At 43.9% G+C, this 21,898-nt stretch overlaps 2 protein-coding genes across 4 annotated transcripts in view; one reads left to right on the plus strand and one right to left on the minus strand.

The window, feature by feature from the left end:
• LOC105258880 (LIM/homeobox protein Lhx9) overlaps nt 1-13,800 on the minus strand; it is a 169,932-nt gene extending 156,132 nt beyond the window's left edge. Inside the window, exons 1-2 of the mRNA XM_011270440.3 lie at nt 13,458-13,800; nt 12,956-13,156 (exon numbers count right to left, since the gene is read on the minus strand). The gene's annotated coding sequence lies outside the window, so the exon portion shown is untranslated. The remainder of the gene's footprint in view (nt 1-12,955; nt 13,157-13,457) is intronic.
• Nucleotides 1-21,898, plus strand: part of LOC105258877 (protein spaetzle 5) — a 119,608-nt gene that overhangs the window by 56,593 nt on the left and 41,117 nt on the right. The gene's annotated exons all lie outside the window — the stretch shown is intronic.

Below are 21,898 nucleotides of genomic sequence, written 5' to 3' on the forward strand. Positions count from 1 at the left end.
TCCATTTCCAGCGGCGCATGGCGCACGACGATTCGTTCTCGCGCGACTACAGATAGCGCCGCAAAATTAATGCAACCGTTCGTCTAATAACCGCGATAATGAGAGGACGGGCCGCCGAGTCGCGGCGCGATCGATCGATTAATTACCAACGCCGATTAAGATATTTCGCGCAGAGATTGCTTCGACCCGACACACGCGAGTGTCCCGTCGCTGATCGATACGCGTGATCGTACCGATTTGAGGAGAAAACTGTTTCATCATTCGCGATTACGCTCGCGATGCGATGATCGACGTGTGGAATAGTCCATCGGAGGAGATTGAATAATTCGGCGCCTCTTCTCCCCCGTATCCCGCGCTTTTCCTCTTAATTAAAAATCATGAATTAATCAGATCGTTAGTAATCAGACGCGCGCTCGTCTTGTAGCTTTCTCTCTCTTTCTCCGCCTCTCTCTTTCTCTCTCTGTTCTAAATCTCGCTCTCGTCTCTCGCCTCAAATAGACGTCGCAGTGCTTTTACGGTCCCTTTAGCCTTCCAACCCCATCGCCGCGGCGCGTTCGTTAAGGGTGGATTCATCCCCCAAATTAAATCAATTACCATACTAAGGCGGATTTTCGGAAAGCTCGCTCCCTATCTCTTCCCCAGTCCTCGTTCCGGCCCGTCTTTCGACGATGACGCTTGTCTCGTATCGTTATTTCTCAAAACTGAACTTGCCGTCGAATACGTCGCGTATGAATAATAAATGCGGCACTCCACCTTTTGTATAGGAGCGACGGAAATGGAAGCGCCTCGGCCGCGCTTGTCGCAAAATTTCATCGCTCGTAACGATGACGATTAAACGATTTCGCGCATAAATTTCCGCTTTCGCGGTCGTATCCGACGTAGTATTATCAGTAAGATGCGTTCTTCTTTGCGCGCTGTTTTCTTTTTAAATAATTGTCTCGACTCGATTCGCGAGAGCGCCGACGAGGACGTTTGTGCGTGCGTGCGTGTGTGTGTGCAAAGAGCATCCGTTAGTGTGGCTGATCTTTGGTCGAACCTCGTTTGACTTTTACTCGCGGAGACGCTAAAAGGCTCCGAGGTGTATCAAGGAGATTTTGCTTTTAGCACATTCACGATAAAATGCGTCAAGCGACCGTTCGACTCTCGCAGCCGACTACTTTAGCGTCTCGGCGCCCCTCGGCTAACTCTCTGCAAAACGTCGCGGCATATTGAGATCCTGTTAAAGTTTATCAGCCGCGGCCGTACATCAGCATCCAAATCCGGACGTAAGAACCGTGGACGAATAATGCGCGACTGCGGTTAAGAGGAAAGGAAAGCCATAGAGGTAATAATATATATATATATATATATATATATATATATATATATATATATATATATATATATATCCACAAATCACCGAATAAACCAGAACAATGACGTAGCGGGGACTCGGTGGAAAGGGGCGGAATGGTGGTTACTAGGGACCTACGCCAACGCTCTGTAGAAGAGAGGGGAGGGGGGGGGGACGTTGAGGGTCACTGTACAACGAAACGCGTACCGGCTGACGATAAATTTGTCCGCGGAGTCAATAACAGAGGCTGTTTCTGTGATTTAATGATACCTGCCGGGCGCGTCCCCCGTACACAACGCTTGAAATGTTTGCCTGTTTTCACTTTTCATCTCACGACACAAAGCTGAGGCCTCCGAAGCCTCTTCTCTCGAGAGCCCCGCGAAATTTTCAGACGAGGAGAGAAGCGCCTGGAAATTCATTTCTTTTTTTTCTCTCTCTCTCTTTGAACACGTCGAATAATTACGATGTACTAATTTATGGAAGGAAATCTTTTACGACAAACTCGCACGCAAACTAATGAAGGAAAAAGCTGTTTACGCCAAGTACGGATTGATGCTTTCAAAGGGAAACAGATTGATTTGCTGATCGATGCTACTTTTCGAAACTAAATCGTATTTGACACAGTCTCGATCCGATTATCGAACCGACTCTCTTCTAGAGCCCCCAGATTTCTCGCTCTTCCATTCGCGAGATTCCGTCTCGTGCATTTCGCGAATGGCCGATTGCTATTAAACGGAACGAAACAGCGGCATAGGAAGGAAGAGAGGGAATGAAAGAGAGAGAAACATGGAGAAAAAAAAGGATAGAGCGAGCGAGTAGCGGCAGCGAGCTCGACGAGGGAGACAACACGAGGTTGCGAGGGAGACGAAAAGAGAGAGAGAGAGAGGGAGGGGGAGGAGGGGGAGTACGCGCATCGTGCCGGCACTTAGGCCTGGCTTTTAATCTTCGAGCCTCGAGAAGAGCTCTAATTAGAGCTGGCTCTAGTTCTAGCTATGAGCCCGGGCTCCGTTATAAGCGGGAGTTAGAGTGGGTACGTCGGGTGGGGGTGGACGACGGGGGTATGTTTAGTTTTTAGCCGAGAGCGCAGTTACACGCGGTGCTAATTAAAATCTTGATTAATGCACGTGTCCATCAGGGCTGCCTCTAATGAACTTTCACGTCGCCTGCACTCTTAAGTCTACACGAAACCGTGATCGTCCTTCCTCCCGTCCCGAGATAGTTCTAATCGTTCGAATGCGATGTTGCGCCGCCTCTTGGCCGCGCACCCTTCTGTTTTTCCCCTTTTTTACATCTTGCTCTCTCTCTTGCATTTTTTCAAATACTTTAATCAAATCGGTGGCTTCGAAAAACGAGAAAAATAACGTCGGCAAAGTTGCATCATTCGATCAAATCTGATCGAATCTTTCATAATGGCATCGCGCGTTATACCGTTGTATCGTGTCTTGCGCGACATCGCGACTCGTTGCGTTAAGTTTATAATTCTATCGTGCGTCGAGCACCGCCACCAGAGATTCACGAGCGTTGAAAACTGCGACGCGCGCACATAAAATCAAAAGTTTCCCTTATTTCGTAATTTTCGAATGGCGAGTTTAAATGGAATGCAAATATGACGGCTCGACATAAAGTTTAATTACGCGCTACTGCAAAAAGCAGGAGCTAACACGGCAATTAAAAAAATATTAAACCGCTCGCTCGGTCGCGACGCCACTCTCTCTCTCTTTCTCTCTCTCCCTCCCTCTTTCCCTCTCTCTCTCTCTCTCTCTCATACACAAAGTCTTCAGGCTTATTTCGCGAGCTTTTTTGAGCGGAAAATAATCGCTGAAATAGCTTTTGCCGGCTAACTCACGAACAAATATTGTGAATACACAGGCGGAATACAAATTCATTATTCGATTCATTGCACTTCATAGGATAGTTGTTTGTAACGCTCAAGTGATAAGTGAACGCGTGAGTGCGAGGGCTTTAGACGCATCGCGAACAAACGAACGCAAAACTCGCCGCGAAAGTTCTGATATGCGTCCCGCTTGAATTAATGAAGTTATAGATAAAAAAGAACCTTTTTAAGGGAATTTCCGGTAATTAACGCACGACGTTATTAAATAACGATAACTTTCTTGTTAACGTGACGTTAATTAAGCCGCAGCTTGCAAGCAATCAACGTGTCTATTCGCTGATACAAATATTTATAGGATGCAATTACAGGGATATTTCGTATAAGTAACGCATGTTTCACGTTTCGCAAACACACAGCAAAAGTTTCAATATTGATATATCGAAAAGCCATTTATTGGAATTTAAAGAGCTTTGATCGATTACATTTTTTCCGACTGTTCGCACTTTCTGTAAAAAAATGGAACTTTTCCGAGTGCGTCGTGTGTTGTCCGAAATAAATAAATTTAGAAATCTATGGGTCTAGGAATAAATCTAGTAATGCAGCGATCTAGGAAAAAGCCGAACGAAGATAGAAACGAGGTAGAAATTAGGAAGAGAGAGGACCAAACGCAGAACAGAGTCCATTTATTTAGCTTAACCGCGCCACCGCGAACGGTGCATTAACCGATTGGAAGAGCGATTAAGAGCGGCCATTCTTTTTCATTCGGTAGATCGAAAGGTCTCTAACGACGAGGCGTTATTTATCGGCCGTTCTAGCGACATTTGGTGTTTTTAATCGACGCTCGCTTACAGTGCGCCTGAATATGCATCTCACATTCACCCGTTCCTTTCGTAAATTATTCCACGTGCGATCTAAAAAACCAATCTATATATATATATATATATATATATATATATATATATATATATATATATATATAGGTTTCTCAAAAAATTCGACAGGTTTTAAAAGCTTCTACAATTTCAAGAATTTAATCAAACATTTGGCAAACTCTCGCGATCTGTCACACACTTATACAATCTATTTTATTTACACAATAACAGAGTTGTATCTATATACACTGCAGTTGTCAATATATATTTATATTTCGGGGCATGTAGAAGAATAAATCGCCTATTATGAAACAAGAGAGTTATAATAGGAGAGATAGAGAGAAAGTTGGGGATGTAATTTGCTCTTATTGCCGCAAGTAAGATTGCACTACGCGAGTGTAATAAGCTTATCTCTCTCGCACTCTTTCTCCCATCCAAAGATGAAGTTACTTAGGAAAGGCGGGAGGGGTTCCTCGCATCCGATCTTCGGAACGGCCCGTATCAGAAATTAGGAAATGACCGGATGCATCTTTCCATCTCGCTTTCTCAAACTCCTTTCCTCTCTCTCTCCCTCCCCTCCTCCCTTCCTTCTCTCTCTCTCTCTCTCTCTCTCTCTCTCTCTCTCTTATTTAGCACAGTTGCAATAAGAAGGTAGTAGCTGGTTCTGTCCAGTTTCCACTTCAACCCCGCGTACCTTCCTTCCTCTCCGTTTCTCTCGCTCTCCTCTTTCGACTCTCGCATCCTTCTCTCCTCTCTCGACGGGAGCAAGCCGGAGACTGCGTGGGCGGAGGAAGGGGAAGCTCGGATTCAATTATCCGATATTAAACTGCCCCTAGCCACGTTCGTGTCGACCCCTTTGGCTGTGTGAGTTCAAATGGTTGTTGCTAACCCCCCTAGAAGTATTAGATTGAATGGAGTTGGTGTTGTACTTGCTGTTACCCGCCGGAGATACGCCTAAAGGTAGTCGTTATAGGATAGCGCTGGATTTTCGCGTATATCGTTTCTTTCTCTCACTCTTTCTTTCTTCCTTTCTCTCTCGTTCTTTCTATTAGTCGATTCATTTTCTTGCATCATCTTGATTTGTTATCGCTGAGAAGGACAAGCATATTTGCAAAAGTTGAATCTCTTTTCAGACGGCATATCGTTTATGATGATAATTAGAAACAACTTTTCATTTTTTTTGTCCGAAAGCTTGGAAGGAGATATCTTTTTTTAATTCTGCAAGTTCTTAAATTTTGAATAATATCAAAAATGCCAATAACAAAGTATAATTAACTGTAATAAAATATCAAAAGTAAATGTCTTTCTCTTTCTCTCTTTCTCTCTCTCTTTCTCTCTTCCTCTTCCACCCTCGTACTTTTCTCTCTCACTTTTTAATTTTCGCAGTGAGTAAAAGCTCGCCGTTGATTTTCCACACTAAACAAAGCACTCAATTCGTACAAATAATAGCGCTGTTACGATCGCGCCCAATACTAAAATAAGAACGCGAACTCGAAACACGCGCTCGATTGTTTTTTCACGTAGGGTTATTTTTTATTAATCGAACCGACACATTTTGCAGTTTTAATCTACCTTGTATTTTAATATCGCATATCATCGTTGCTTTCTGGACTTGTAAACACAGCCCTCCCCCCGCCCTGTGTCGCGAACAACTTCCCTCCTCTTCCCTCCCCCCATCTCCCTACTCAATGGGCGGGAGGGCAAATACGAACGTCGGGTAGCCAGTAGTACTGAATAAATATAAACGATATAACCAATAGTATCTGTAAAATTAATAATAATCGTGATCGTACCCCGGGCTTCCTCGTCCTTGCACTCTTCTCCCCGCCTTTTCCCCGCGCTGGCCATCAATCACATCAAAAATTCTGCAACCGGTCGATAAAATGCCGCCGTCCGCGCCAGTCGGAAACCCTCTCTCATTCCGATGAGTTTGTAATTAAAAAATTAATTAAACGAAATCCCAATCGGCATGCTGATTTTTTGCTGTGTATGGTCGCCGTCATTGTGTACACTCGCGCTGCATATCGCGGGGTCATTATGGCGGCTGGATTTTAACCATTCGTCCCTTTTCAGGCACCCTCTGGCCCTCCACTCCCATTCTGGCCCATTCCCTCGCTCGTTCATCCGATATACATGCATAATTGCCTATGGTCGATTTATTTGTCTCCCCCTGATCTCCCGCTCGCGCGCGACCGTAACTGCGATTCGGATAACATTTTTCCTGCCAGATATTTTTCCCCGTCGTGCGCAAGTCGAGTGTTTAGCGATTCACACGTGCACCTTGCGAATCACGCGTAATCCCCCTCCACGTCGGTGCGGTGCTGACGTTCGGCGTTACGTCAAGAGTTTCGTTATATCAAGAGTTTTTTCTTCTCGCTCGTAAAGGCAGTAAATTTCGCGGCACCGAGGGGTCAGCGAAATGACCAATCCGCTGTCCCGGAGGACCCAAAAGAGATTTGAGAATCGCGTGAAATTAAATAACTTCTATGGGGAAGTTCAACGACGGTCTAAATTTATATCGGCGAAATAAATTGCGTCCACCCGCGGTCACATTCCGCGACCGGCACTATTTTAACTATACGCCAAGGTCCAACTTATTTTAACGGGAAACAAAAAAAGCCAGAAGAGAGAAACTGTACTCGGACTGAAAAAGAGGACGAGACGAGTTTATATCGAGCCATTTGCAGTGCGACTCGACAGCACGAATTGTTGGCGCGATTTAATTTGATTTCGCTTAATTGGGGAGTTAACAGTTTGCTTAACAACTTGATAGATTAGCTCAATACATTTGCGTTCAACGTTGAAATGCGAAGAAAGATTGCAGCTTTTAAATTGTAAAAATGTATTCAGCAAGTAAAATATCAAAGTTAATTAATTTCAACAATTTCCCGTTTGCAAAAATTGAGCGAACGCCCTAAGTTTTAAGTATAGGCTCTTTTCCGGGGCGCGATACATGCGAGAATATCGAATGCGTTTTCTGGAAAAGCGTTTCTGAAAAAGGCATAGTCGAAAAATCTCACGGAACGGAAAAAAGGGAGGCGAGGGGGAGAGAAAGGAGCGCCCAACAACTACGGAAAGCTCGCGACGAAGGCAAGGAAGAGAGATGCTCTCTTTTATTAAACGAAAAATTGGATCGTGCTTGTCGGAATGCAATATTTCGACGGATTCATTTGGTGGAAACATTTCTTCCTCGGGAAAAAATTCAATCAAATCCAGAAGGTGAGAGGTAGTGAGCGAAGGGAACGGGCAGGGATGTAGGAGGTATGGCGGGGTGCAAACACGCAAACGGCGGTTGAGAAGTAAGATAGACAGGGAAATAGGTACAGAATCACTGGATGCCAAAATAAAATATTCATAAAATAAAGATTCTCTTCGATTTTGTAAAACGCAAAATTGCCATACTCCCTGGTCAGATGTTTGAAAAAATTACAAATTACGATAATTTCTTTATTCGGAATTTTCTCGCTTCTCGGAATAATCGTTACAAACCGTGTAATAAACAAGCGAAGGAGCGAACGAGCGAAACTTGACGACGCAGTCTTTTCGAGGAGGGACATGGAGGTCCTATCCTGGAAAGATAGACGCAGTATATACGTAAGAATTCTACTGGGTCACGTTTTCATCAAGACGAAGAGGGAGCGGATGCTGGGCCATTGTTTTTCGACACACTTTCTCTCACCCTCGCCAAAACAATGCGTGTCCGCTCCTTAACTCTTCCACCCTCTCAGCGACGTTCTCTTTCCTTCTCCCCCTCCTCTCCTCAGCCCTCTCATTAAGTAAATCACCATCGTCGCGGCTCGTTCCCGGAGCCAAAGTGAAAATTCCCCTATGGACCAGGCGGGATGAGAGCCACCCCCGACTGCACCGAAGGGACGCCCGCGGCCTTTTGTGCAGCCGGAAATCCGAGCCGGAGAGATTAAAACATTGAGATACGCGAGAATGACGCCTTTTTCGACAACGTACGCGTGCGTGCGTGCGTGCAAACCTGGTTTGCTTTTACTCACCGATGTTCTTTGAGTCGCAAAATGCGCTAGGATACATTTGTCACCGTTATAACGGGACGCGAGATGATTGCGACGCAAGATACAAACCAATGATGCAATTCGAGATAGCACAGCTAAATACAGATTAAATACATTTTCGCGAGTGTACTGTGGTGCGAGATATTAAATCGATATCTACGCAAGATGAAGATTACGTCGCGATTATGCATCTTCGTACATTCGTTGTAACATTATTAAGAATGTTTATTTTCATGTACATATGATTATCGAAACATAATAGATTTCATTTATAAAAAATTAATATATATTGAGAAATATTCGAAAAATTAATTTACGTAGATATAAGATCGAGCAAATAGATTTGTTTCTCGAATTCAATTATAGCACGGATCAATTTATGTATTCTTGAAGTTGTCCTTCCTCAAGAATTCCTTTTCCGCCTCGATTTCTCGTCACGATTCACGACATGTCGCGATAGAACGACGTTGCACGATTTAAAAATTAATGTCTTCGTTTATCCTGTACATAAGTATTTTTATATTTTCGTCTTGGAATTTCTTCTCTAAAATTTTGCAAAAAATTACCAAATTGTTAAAGTCGATGGTTCGAAAGGAGCCTGCACATCGCGGCGCGTTTCGGCCTCGGCCAGAGACGCATAGGGTCGTGCAGGTACTCGCGTACGTGTGTGATTTTATGTGCAACGTTTACGCGCGCGTGTAGGGCCGAGAGGGTTGACTGGCTCCCCGGTCGATCAATAGCACCCCCACGTTTGCGTCCCTGGGTGAATGCATGCGATAGGCACCCTATTGCTATGCCACCCCGAAAGCCACTTTATATTTTAGTGGGAATGTTCTACAACCCTTGGAGAAAGACACTTTTGGATCGCGGCGCGAAACCGCGCTGGCGCGCGCGCGCGCGCGCGCGAGCGAACGAGCGGACGCGCGCGCGAATTCGTCTCCCCGCGCGCGATGAACCCGCCAAGGTCGCCCTCGTCGTATTTAATTCCGCTAATTAACGTGCACGCGCACCCGCGAGTGTTCGGTGACTCAGAACCGCTCGATAGTCGCGATGCAGCGCGCGTATCAAGCTTGTTTTATCGTGCACGGCTCGTGGCAACAAGATCGAAGATTATATTAGATTCACCGAAAAAGGTGTATGCCGAAAGAGAGAGAACAATGGGATCTCTCGCGTTCTTTACGTAATTCGCGCGTTTCATTTCCTCGTAACGGAAATTTAATCTTGATTAGCGATTCGAAAGATTGGACAGCTTTGGCACAATTGAAATTAAATTAAACTTGCGTAATAAGAGTTTTTCGAAAACTACCCTTTATTACGACGTGGTAAGTAGTAGTAGAGGAAAAAAAATCAACTCACACAATCTTCTATAAATCGCAGAGATTGCACGATACCGTTTTAGAAGGATATAGATATATATTTTCCGATATATAAAGGGGTTATCTCGATAATATTTCAGATAATCAATAACACATTCTTAGAAGATACTTGGAGCTCTTACGTCGATTTAACCGCATCGATTGTCGACGCGATCGCGAAGAGGTTGCAGCTCGCTACGTACAGGCTTACCCCTTTAAATGACTTAGCAGACAATTTGCCCATTAACTCGGGCAACCTCTACCCGTAATGGAAGCCATTGTTCGACCTATCTTGTCAGTAATACACGCCGTGGCAACGTATGCGTTTACGTCGCGTGCATGTATTACAGGTAGCTGCCGCATGCACGCGTCGGGGACGTCGAGACGCTCGTGATATCGGGTAGACCATATTGTGCGTCAAGATGAGATCGTTCTATTAGGATTACATTAATTAATCTAATATATTACGCCCGATAGTCTCTTAGAAACTTCCTCGGGTGTAACCGCCGAACCCATGCGTCGTATTTCCTCGACTTTTTCGAAAATTCATCAACTCTGCTAATATATACAAATTATCCAATTATAACGCGCGCCAGATTATTGATTAAATCTAAAAACGTTTATTCGGTGGAACGGTATATTCAACTTGTTAAATTATTTGAAAATTATATCGAGTTTCTTTTATTGGATCGACAGTCGAGAAAACTTGGTGATAAAAAATTGTTTAAGATTTTCAAATTTCTACGTGTGAGAATGAAGGGAAAATTGGAAAAATATTTTCTATACAAGAGTGATAAAAGATTTTGTTGAAAATTTATCTAGAACCTTTTAAAGCGTTTCTTGACAAATATTTCAAGCGATATTAATATTTTTACCGGGGCTTACCACTCTTATACAGTAGGGCTAAGGCGCCACCAGTGGTGCGTATGGCGCGAAAACGTCCTGCCACGATTAGGCCAGCAACTGCAGCAGGAGGTGGCACAGGACTAACAATGAGATAGCCGATGGCGCCGTAGAAACAGGAGCGAAAGAGAGAGAAAGAGAGAGAGCGAGAGAGAGGGAAGAGTAGGAAAGGAAGAGAAAGACAGAGAGCGAAGGGGAAAGGAAGAGAACGAGAGAGGGCAATGCAGAGAATTCATACTGTCAAAATAAGATTAAAAAGAATTTTTTGTTTCAAAGATTCAGGATACATTTCATCGCGACTTGTAATTTCGCTAATTACTATATAAATTTATAAAGTTGATTTTTTTCCCCCCACGTTTTAATTAGATTTTTTATACTTTAATTTAAATTAACGATCAATAGACCAAAAGCAATCAGGTTTTCTCTTTAGCTTTCAAAGAAACTATTTTCAAAGCTTTATGGTTAATTAAGACTTAGATTGCCATTGTGCTCTGGCACGGTATACGTACATACGGAAACAATTTCTTTGCGCCACGAAAGATTTAGACAAAGCGGTTTAAGAATTTAATTGAACATACTAGGAAAACTGCGGGACTTTGATTTTCGATCGCCAACCGAAACGCTCGGGAAGAAAAAAGTCGCGGCAAAGTTCGCGAATCAAGATTCTTCGGCAGCGTTTATTGGATCGTGAGAGAGAAAGGGAAAGAGAAAAGGGGAGAGAGGGAGAGAGAGAAAGAGGAGAAAGACAGTGAAGGAAAAGGGTCTAAAGGGAACGAGGCAGAGGGCACAGGCACTCTATAAGAGAGGAGCTCTCATTAAAAGTCGAGTATTAATATTTTAACGAATGCTCGTCACTTAAACTTCGTTGTGGTGCCCAACCCAATGCTTTCGTCTCTCGAAAAATACCTTCGTGTCTAGATTTACATTTTGTTTTTCGCGATATAATTTTTAAGTTTTACAACCGCGTTGCATTGAAGCGTGACAGAAAAAAACGCAGTCACTAAATTGTCATTAAATGAAGCTATCGAATACGCAAATTTTTCTCCTTGCGTCAAACGGTACATTAAATAAAATATATCGCACAGAAATCCAATTAAATTCGACCGAATTCCTACTTTTATTCACAAAGCAACGAAAAAATCTAATCAGAAATGTCTAATATTTTACAGATACTTTCTATTCATTTCGACCGCTTAAAAAACGCTCGTATCAGTCGCAGTGTTCCTTCACTCAAATAGAGAATCATATATAACATATATACATACACACGCACACACATATGTATATATATATATATATATATATATATATGTGTGTGTGTGTATATACATGTATATACGTATACAGATATTTCATTTGAGTAATGAAAAAGTTTCGACGAACACGGACGTTGCACATGACAGAGTTAATTGCTTGGATACTCGTTCCTCCTCTCGCGAAAGCGGCTTGCGCTTGTCCAACGTCCAGTTTCGAATAACAGACAACATTCTTGCGGCGGTTGAGCGCCCCTGCACCCTCTCCATATTACATCCGGGATTAATATTAAATTTCACACGATGATTGCAATTTCATTACCCTCCCACCAGAGAGCGGCTCGCCGGCTTCTTTTACTGTCGCCGTTCGTGCAGCCGTGTAATAAATTGCCCCCTTGCAAAAATCGCGATTCAAATTGCCGTACCTGAACCGGCCGGTGGGACCCGCAGGTGTCTATTGTTGCCGGCAGGATAGCGGATAGTCCCTGATAAGGATCTAGATGCGGTATATCGAAATAACGAGACGACACGTAATCAGTGACGCGACCTATCTGAAAACTCACTGCCGCACACATGAGCACACTTGGAAAAAAAAAAAAAGAACGTTAATGTATCTGTGAAAAATATTTCGTATTATGATATAAAAGAGAAATATTCCGAATAATTATATGTTATGAAAGATCAATCGCAGTTAAATTAGTTTATTATGCATTCCATTCGTGCTACGCTAATTTATCGTACATTCAAAGTTTCGATTTATATACGTAACGTATACATACGCGCACGTTGGAGAGCGAAATCGTAGCTGAGGAAAAAATGCTTTGATATCGCTAGTTATGATATTCCATTAGTGTTTCAGCATAACAACCTCATGCTCGATTCGACGCATCACATTTTTTTTTAAACTGTTTATCGCAAAATATCGAGGAATCCGAGGGGAAACATTTCGCGCGTAATATAAACGAAATTATAGCGCTCGTCGAAATTAAATGGGCCTTTAATTAAACATTTACGTGCGTTCTTTCGCAGAATCCATTATCTTTTGTTTTTTAACAAATATCGGCTAATAAAGAGTACATAATTCCTCTAGCTCAATAAAAATTTTTATTTTCACGTGCAGAATTTATTGAGTAAACATGCAAATACATTTTTCGGATTTTTTTAAATAATAAAAATATTTTTTATAAACTAGAAATGCGTATATCTCTCTCATATACCCATATGTGGAATTGAATAATATATCTGAATCATATTTTTGCACTTGTTATAATTAGAGTAATATAATTTTCGAATTACAAACAGAAAGGTATAAATTGTGTGTGCAAGTTGTGCAAAAGTTACGTAATAAATATTTTATTTTACGTTTTTTTTTGTGATACTCACTCCGGCCTCGTAGGATCCAGATGATCCAGACGATCGCACTTGCCGAGTGATCCTCAGGTCTTATGTCTCACTCATGGGCTGCGCTTTTGCGATTTGACGGCTACGATAACGAGCGTAACATTTTAATACATCCATATCGAGAATGTATCGGATACTCGAGGCTCTCTATCTCCTCGGCCCTTTAAATATCACGATCCAACTCTGAAGATGAAAACGGAAAACGATTGATCGAGAAAGTATCTCTAAATTTTTTATACATGTATATATTATATTTATTTAATTCTTCTTATTGATAACGACGTTGCTTCGACTAATTTTGCCGCTCACATTCATGATGATGATGGATCCTATTGAGAAACAGTCCCAAACAGTTTATAAACTACTCGAAAAATTGATTTTTCCCAATCAGAATACTAAATAGTCAGAGATATCATACTTTGCTTACGGGATTAACAAATTTGGAGAATTGATTTTTGACAGTACAAGGGATTTACGCACACACCTCTGCGAGAAACACTCGTTCAGTCGAGAGACTAAACCTGACGAGTCTTTGATATCGGAGTATGTTGTCGATGATCGAGGATCGAGCACCTCGTGGTCGCGCGGGACACACCGGCGACACTCTCACGTGACTCGACGAGCTGCTTGCTCGTGACTGACGAAGCGCACGTCTCGAGAGGATGCGTTTGATTCCAGCGGCGCGCAGTTTCAGGGCCGAGGAGGACTCGTCTAGCAATTTTTGTCAGCGTTATTGGACCGAAGGAGTCGAGTGTGGCCGGCGCGTGTTGACGGAATTCGCGCCTGCTGCGGACGACCGTGCGGTCGGAGAGCCGCGAATCGACTGCGAGGAGCCGCGGTAGGTCAGCGAGGTGCCATCTAGCGAGATCCACCAGCAGACTGAAGGCTTTTTAGATATTGGCTCAGGAAGTGGGGCAGGAACCACGACAAGTCGAGGTATTGGAGCGAGATGCCGAGTTCTCAAATTCTTCTCCCTTTAATAGTCTCCACGAGTACGACTGATGATGGAAAGAAATGATCTGAAGAAAGAAAATGATGCGGATTAAATGGGCAATAGACGGACATTGTAGGTCCGATTGTCATCAGAAACCTTTGTCGTTGCCCGAAGATTCACGTTTATTCATCATCGAAATTAATTCGACAGAGTCGAATGAGGGGAGAGGCAAAGTCATTCACTTGTGTACAAAGTCTAAAATGCAAACTCGCCGCATAATGATGGCAACCGATGAGTCAGCGGGGATCCATCGAGTCATCGTCCACTCGCAACTTCATTAATTCGCAAGGACGTCGTCGCGAGGCATTCAGCTCCGATAGGGAAAAAGACGATAAATGTGACGTCATACAAATACATTAATAGATACCATCGTGGATGCAGAAACTGCAAGGAGGTGGAAGGGAACGCGGGGGTGAATGGAACGCGAGACCAAGCAGGTGAACGGGGTCGCCAATCGCGGACAGCATCACGAATGGTGTTTCATCTCGCTCCTCCCTGCTTTGCTTCACGGAGGTGTGGTTTGCACCTGCGCTTGCGCCAGTCGCTCCGCCTCTCTGCACCTGCGGCTTTTCCTCGCTTCCGCATACTCTTTCCGCGACAGGACAAACGGGAAATAAGCTAAGGTGACCCCCGCGAATGGACTCTGAAGAATGGAGCAGGATCGGAGCGGGCCACTGTTCGAGTCATCTCGCTCTCGGTCGAGATCTTCCAATCTTCTTTCTAATAGAACTCATCTATCATGAGATATTTTAAGCACGAGATTAGTATCACGAGTTTAAAAGATTAATGATTCCAATAGATTCATTCGATCAAAGTCTGAGCTTGGTAATAGACGAGTTTAAAGTACTTGCTTAAAATAGCCTTAATCAATTCGATAAGTCCATGTCAAGTGTAATTATCTAACATGAGATCAAACGTCTCGGTATTCTAATTGGTCAAGACTAATTTATAGTAATATTTAAGAGGTTGAGCGGATTCTCATCATGCTCGAACGTTGAAGGAAGACTTTAGATGGACAAGAGAAGCAGCGGAATATTGTACGTCGCTATATAAATATAAGAATGCCTATAGTCGCAATTTTTGCAGTCGTATGACATCCTACAACGACTATGCTTGGAAAGATCGGTGTAACAGGGAAAATTAATTAACCAGGAAGCCGCGTACGGTACTTTGATGTTCAACGGGCTTCCGGTAAGCCCACGTAAGGTCCAAGGTAATCGACTTTGCTCGTTCGAGTTGTACCCAACCCTTCGCAATAGTGGATTATCTGATCCGCGAAAGCGTGCCTCTGCGCTCTTATTTACGATCGTGTCAATTTTTAACTAGGCTAATGGTATTTCTATCGTGAAATGAAATACCACTATAAAACGCGAAATTAGCATTAAAGTTTTCAATTAAATGTCTATTATTATTATGCGTGAGGGATCTATTTCTCTCCTTTTAAAAAGTCGGTTTTCCATCGATTATCTAACTCTGCGAAATATCATCGCGTATTTGTTTTAATTGCAAGCGGGATGTGTGAAAAAGGGCATAAAAATAGAAAATGAAGCAAGAAAGAAAAGCAGACTCTTGACGAGATGCATCGATTTCATTTTTTTATTTTCGCACGAGTTTCTTTATGCACGTGCAATGTTGTTGATACGGAATAAATTATACGATTATCTATAATAATTATGGCGAAGAACAATATCTATTAAGGTATTATTTTTATCGGAAGCTGCGAATATGATATGTAAATGTAAATGAGGATAAAAAAAAGTGACTACTGACGGAAGTTGAACTCTTTCAGTTAAGCTCTTCCCATGCGAAATGCACGGGAAATCGGATGGCTCTTAAGGCAAACTGGCAAAAAACCGGCAGCGAAATCCTAAGCGAGGATTAAATCCGCACCATGCGCTATAACATCGAGCGCGAAGAAGTCCGGTCCGGCATTAAAACGTCCGAAAATCGTGAAAAGAGCGATTCCAGAGTGTTCCCGCGATCCGAGAGTGCTCGATCAGGGCCGAGTGTCGTCCCGAAATCGCCGAGGGAAAGAACAATGGCAGATATAACGAGGAGAAGAGCGAAATAACACGCGGAAAACTCCCTGGCGGAAATCCGGCTTTCTCCTCCGAGGATGGGGGGGGACGAAATAATTACCCCGTGCAAATATTCGTAGGCGCTTATGAGAGAAAGGAGGAGGAGGGGGGGGGAAGAGAGAGGTATCCCTCTTCACGCTGCTCCCTCTTTGTAGCGCCCCCTCCTTCCCCCCCCCCGCCGTTCTCTCTTCCCCCTTTTCACTTCCAGCAAACTGGCTTGGTCAAGATTTACATAAGAATAACCTGGAACAACAATCCCTCGAACAATTACCTCCGTATTTAGCTGGCCATCGTTCCCCTCCGCGACACGCGGACGGTGTATTATTCTAATAAGCCGAGCCGTGCCGTTCAACAATGATATCCAGCACGTGGGGTAGGAGATAGGAGCAAAGCAAAGTTATTTTTTGAGCTAACGAGACCGCCGCGTTGCTTTACTTAAGCCGCGTGTAGCCCTTTCTTCGAGATGTTGCCATCAAACGGGATGATAAAGAAGGCGCATTATTTAGAAATAATTTTCGGTACGTTGCAATGGCGTTCTTTTACAAACGTCAAATAAACATGATTTACGAATAGAATTGTTATCGATCAGAAAGATGCTACATTGTAACAGGTTGCGTATATAATTCCCGTTAATGATCGATACCAGGTTACGTAGCGTCAACATTTTGCAACATTTTGCCCGCAAAAATTCAGTCGGTCCCTTCTTCGCGAACGAAATACGAGCGATCATTAATTAATCGAATCGTAATGTCCGATGGACGGAAAGACGCATTTTCGCCGCGACGTCGCATTACGGGCCGAATAAATTAATCGCGATTCCCTTTGGGATATCGCCGCCGCCGCCGAAACACGCGATGTCAACATTCGGGAGGCAGTATTTCGGCGCGTCGCACGCAAAATATGTCCCGAATAAAGAAAAATTGACCGGGATATATCGTAAAAAACGCCAGAGGGTCTCACTTTGACGAGCGCGCGGCACGTTTGCGCGCATCGCGCGTCGTCGCCGAAGGCTGGATGATGCGAGCAAACTCACGCGGTGTTATATTTCAATCACGTTTGTACCGACTTTGGTTATTCGCGATTCGGCCAGCCGACAGTAACGCGTGGCCTAACGAACGATCTGTCCGATGCGATTGATCGGGTTATCGAATCATTTTCCGTATTCCTCTGCGCGCGTCATTTTTCGCACGCTATAAAAGCCCTTATCGCGGATCGGCATTGATACTTGCGAATTGTCGCGTTCATTAAATTTATATTAATTTTGTTTCAACGTCTCTCGCCTCGATTTGTAAAGAGGAAAGGTATCGTTTTGTTTTTTTTTCATTCAGATTTCAAATACATGCAATACATCAGCATCTTTGTACGTATCAGAGATTTAAGAAAAAAAAACACGTATCTTTTAAATTTAATACGTGTATGAGAATTAATGCGTATTTCTTTCAAATTGTTTGGACAATTTTTTTGTCGCTTATTCACTCTGTTTAATTATTAAGGCAACGCTTTTATATCTCGTCATGAAAGTTCTTTAAAGACGGGAAACAAAATTCGCATTGATTTGACGATGCGATAAATCACGATAAATCCCATGGGAAAATTTTGTTTCCATTGCGCGAGTACAAAATATTGATTTTATTTACATTTCCCTATACGACTGTATTTTCTGTGTCAACTGTATTTGGTTTCCCAATATGGCTGAATCTGCATCAGGCATCTATTATACATCGCAACCTTCAAAACACCGTTCTGCGTCTGTGAATAATTGCATTGTTGATATTGGATTACGCGTTGCTTAATTACGTCAAAAGTCTGTCCACCAGGTCTTTACACCAATGATTACATTTGTATTTACTTTACACGTTATTTAACATAGAATGTAAGAGGTTACATCTTTTTACAATCGTGAATATACTGAGATCGATTTTTCTCCATTGAAAAATTTCGCGTGTTAATACGGCATTTAAAAATGTTAATGCTAATGCTTATAAAATTTCGTGGATATCTTGCAGAGTCTGAAAAGTGCTCCTATCCCGCTCATGGTGCATTAAGCGTTCTCCAAATCTCGGCGAATCTCAAAGCGAGAACTAAGCCGATAGTCTCTGCCGGCTCTTCTTTCGCGGAACGGCGCGGAACAATAGACTCTACCTGTGTTATGTCCGAGCTTAGCCGGTTACGGGAGTTAAAATCAAGTAAAATCCTCCCTTCGCTTTTTGTTCCTACTTACGTTCCACACGCGTTCGTCCACGTATTTATCCATGTAGTTGTACAATAGTACAATCATATTACTAGTTTTTATATTAATGGCAGGTGTTTTTGAAAAAAATGCTCGATGCGACGATAATCACTCGCTGAAAAATCGATCGGCGTATCGTCGAGGGGGTTTAAGAAAACTCGTTTGAATACGTAATCGTAAATGTATCATTATTCATCGGATAAAAATTGGAGAAAACAATTTCTCCGACGGTTGTCAAGGAAACATTTTTGCAGTTAAATACCCGAGCCTCTTGTCCGCGCCTTCCGTTTTTCTCCGCGATGTTCCGCTTACACGTGAAAAGAAAGAGGAAGAGGGAAAGAGAGCGAGTGAGACAAAAAAAGGGTCCGGTACTATAGATTCGACATGTACGCGAGCGAGTTTTTTAATCTTTCAATGGGCCTCCTACGCTCTGGAAAGCTCCGCTCACTTCCCATCCACCCCGCTATCACCCCTAGCCACTCGATTCTGCAAACCCCTCTCAAACCTTCATCCCACTTCAACCCTACCACCCGCTGCCCGCTCGACTGCCTGTCTCTCGATATATTTACATATTTTCGTGATATTTCGCGACGTTAATCCCTGAGCCTTCCTATCCTCCCTCTCCCTTCCCATCCCTTGTTCCAGCGAGCGCGAATTAAATGTGAAAACTCGCCTCCGGCTATTTTCTCTCTCTCGCTCTCTCTTTCCCCGTTCCCTCTGACGGAGCTTTATTGTCAAATTCGCGCTTGGTTACGGCTTCGTCTCACTCACTCGACGATTTTTTCTCAACATATTTTTTCCGTCAGTGCTTGGTTATCGCTGTTATTGTGTCGCTGCACCGAGTCGTTTCGCTTTTTTGGCTCGAAGTGGGCGAGATGAACGCGCAGTGCAAGGAGAGCACTTGGTTGAACAATTCGCGCCGAGCGGGTCCTTCTGATCCACCGACTGCAACAACGACGACTCGATGGAGTGTATTTGGCCGTTGAAATTTTTAGGGAACGCAAACGCGACGCACAGGGGACCCCGAAGGGATTCAAAGGCGCGGAAATTGTGTCAGCCGTTATGAAATATGCAGGCGCGCAACGCGACTCGGCTGATCCGTCGTTTTACCTTCCTTCGTGAAGCAACGGGAAGCTGATACCGCAAGCCGAAGAACATCTTCATAGCCGGAACTCACGTCAGATTCCTTACATGAAGCATGAGCTCCCCGTGGGACTGGCTAAAGTACCTAAACACAGGTATATGAAATACGCATAGTCGGGGAAGTTGTCAAAAATAAATTTGAGACTATGTATGAGTAATATATATATATATTTTAAAAGACAAGTCTCACGAAGACGTACATGCGCATTATATAATATTGAAAAAATGTCTAAATTACAAGGCTTTTGAAATTTGTCAATTACATATTAATACCACATTTATGTTATTATATCGAAAATATTAAAACACCGACGCATGAAATATAATAACATGCCTCAATTCGATCTCGACGACAGTCGAGAGCAACTTTGTGCTAATTTTTCGGAATCCCCGAAAGCTATTGGACGAAAGCTGGCAATCTGTCCAGTGATCTGTCTAGCACGCTCTCACCTTCTCTCTCTTTCTCCTCGAGAGAATCTGATATGGGGAGGATTTCGAGGAGCGCGCGCGGTCAAAGAGCGATTTTGAAGGATTTGCTGCGGAAGATCCTGTCGGGATGCAATCCCGCAAACACGGGAGCGAAATCGATTCTCTCGAAGCGAACAACCCATGAAGGGGCCTTCTCTCGGCATGCTCGATTTACGAGTGATTCAACGACACCGCGCGAGGAGACGGACGAGCAGGAGAACGAGATAAGATTAGACATTGCACGAAAGCCATCCTACTCCCCGACTTCGCTTTCGACGAAGTAAACGTCGTCGGACGCTTAATTACGCCAAATGTTTAAAATTATTTCTCCAAAAATTGCCCCGCAAAAATTGACTTCTTTCGGCATAAATACATATATAACTGATAATTTTTTAAACAGTCGAGTCTTGTAAAATGCGCGGACCCGGGCATACGATGAATAAGACATCAAAGTTGTCCGGGTGTTTCTCTTTGGAATTCGTCAGGCTCTTTCAGGATTCTCGAAACAACAGTTCCTTAGCGTCCCGAGTCGTCGAATTGTACGGTGGAGTTATTCGAGGCGTTCTATCTCCGCGCGATGGTTAATCGCGCGCTTTATGGGGACGATCACGAGGGGCCGATCGTCGCAGCGGAAACCGCTTCCTCTTTAGCGTCGGGCCGAGATACGATCTCGGCGCGCCGCATTCACGAGGATCTAATACGCCCGGAGTCCCTAATCTGATCTCGGGAACGTCGGGAACGAACCGTTCGCAGTTATTACGCGCGACTACGTTCTCGATAGGGAGATATACACCTAGAACCATACGTATACGTACGCATCGCCGTTATAGATGCAAGCGTGGATGATAGTTCGAGAGATCGAGATCGTCCCTCCGGGCGCCGGTTGCACGGGGGGCGGGGAGGAGGAGAAGGAGGACCGCGCACGAAGGAAAGATGCTTATTCCGTAAGCGCAATTTCTCACGCGAGCTCGAACCTCTATTATGCACACCTGCGATTCTCTGTCGGCATCTCTACGAAGACACCTCGCGCGATTGGCCGTTCGTGCCACGAGTGATTGTCAAGCCGGTAACGGGAATGCAGCTGCTATTTATGATTATTGAGCGGAGGAATCCGACTTGGATCCTAGATTATCGACTTTCCGAGGAATATCCGTTCGATAAATGCAGGAGTTAAAGTAGAAAGTGTACATGATACGCGATGTATTAATTTTCTTTAAAATGACGAAATATAGGGGATAGAATTGTCGATCGAAAGGTCGCAGGGACGGAAGAGATACTTGTCGTCTCGGTGCTCATGGCCGAAGGTTGCAACGCGCACAATGCAATATATATATACGCACGCAAGGAAGGCATAAACCGAGACAATAGCCGCCTCGGGGTATTCGAGATGACCGCCATTAGGAACACGTCCCTCATCCCCCACGTTCTCGACTCCTTGCTCCAGACGCTCCGACGGTCCACACGACAAACTCCGCAACGGGGAAATTTCACGCGCGCGCCGGTATTATGCATTTGCGAGAAAAGCCAACCAACGGCTAATCACGTTACTCCATTTATGCCACACTTTAGCATTCGGAAAGGAGACTCGGAGCGACAGAGGCTCCTCTGTGATCAGCTTAGCGTGTCGCGGGCGGAAATTTGAAGACGCCGATGAAGCACCCTTTGGCGATTATAGTCCTAAGAGGAGAGGGAGAGAATTTCTCGGCGAAATTTCGAATTTGATTACTTTTGATACGAGGGAGGGGGTGGAACAGGTAATGGCTTCCAATCGCGCGGAAATCTTGGCATCGAGCAGGTTCCAGGTCTATCTGCGATAATATCGGAATCGGAATCTGGAATTTCCGCGGCAAGTTTGCGCTGGACTACGAGCATTAATTCTCACGCGTGATAATCGCGCGAGCTTTGCGACGAGGAAATCGGCAGAGAGAAGAAAGAGAGGGAGAGAGAGAGAGGAGGAGAGAGAGAGGGAGGAGAGAGAGAGAGATCGAGATATTCGAGGCGCGAACGATAAG

The sequence above is a fragment of the Camponotus floridanus genome, unplaced genomic scaffold (assembly GCF_003227725.1).
Source record: "Camponotus floridanus strain SB8 unplaced genomic scaffold, Cflo_v7.5 scaffold115, whole genome shotgun sequence".
NCBI lineage: Eukaryota > Metazoa > Arthropoda > Insecta > Hymenoptera > Formicidae > Camponotus > Camponotus floridanus.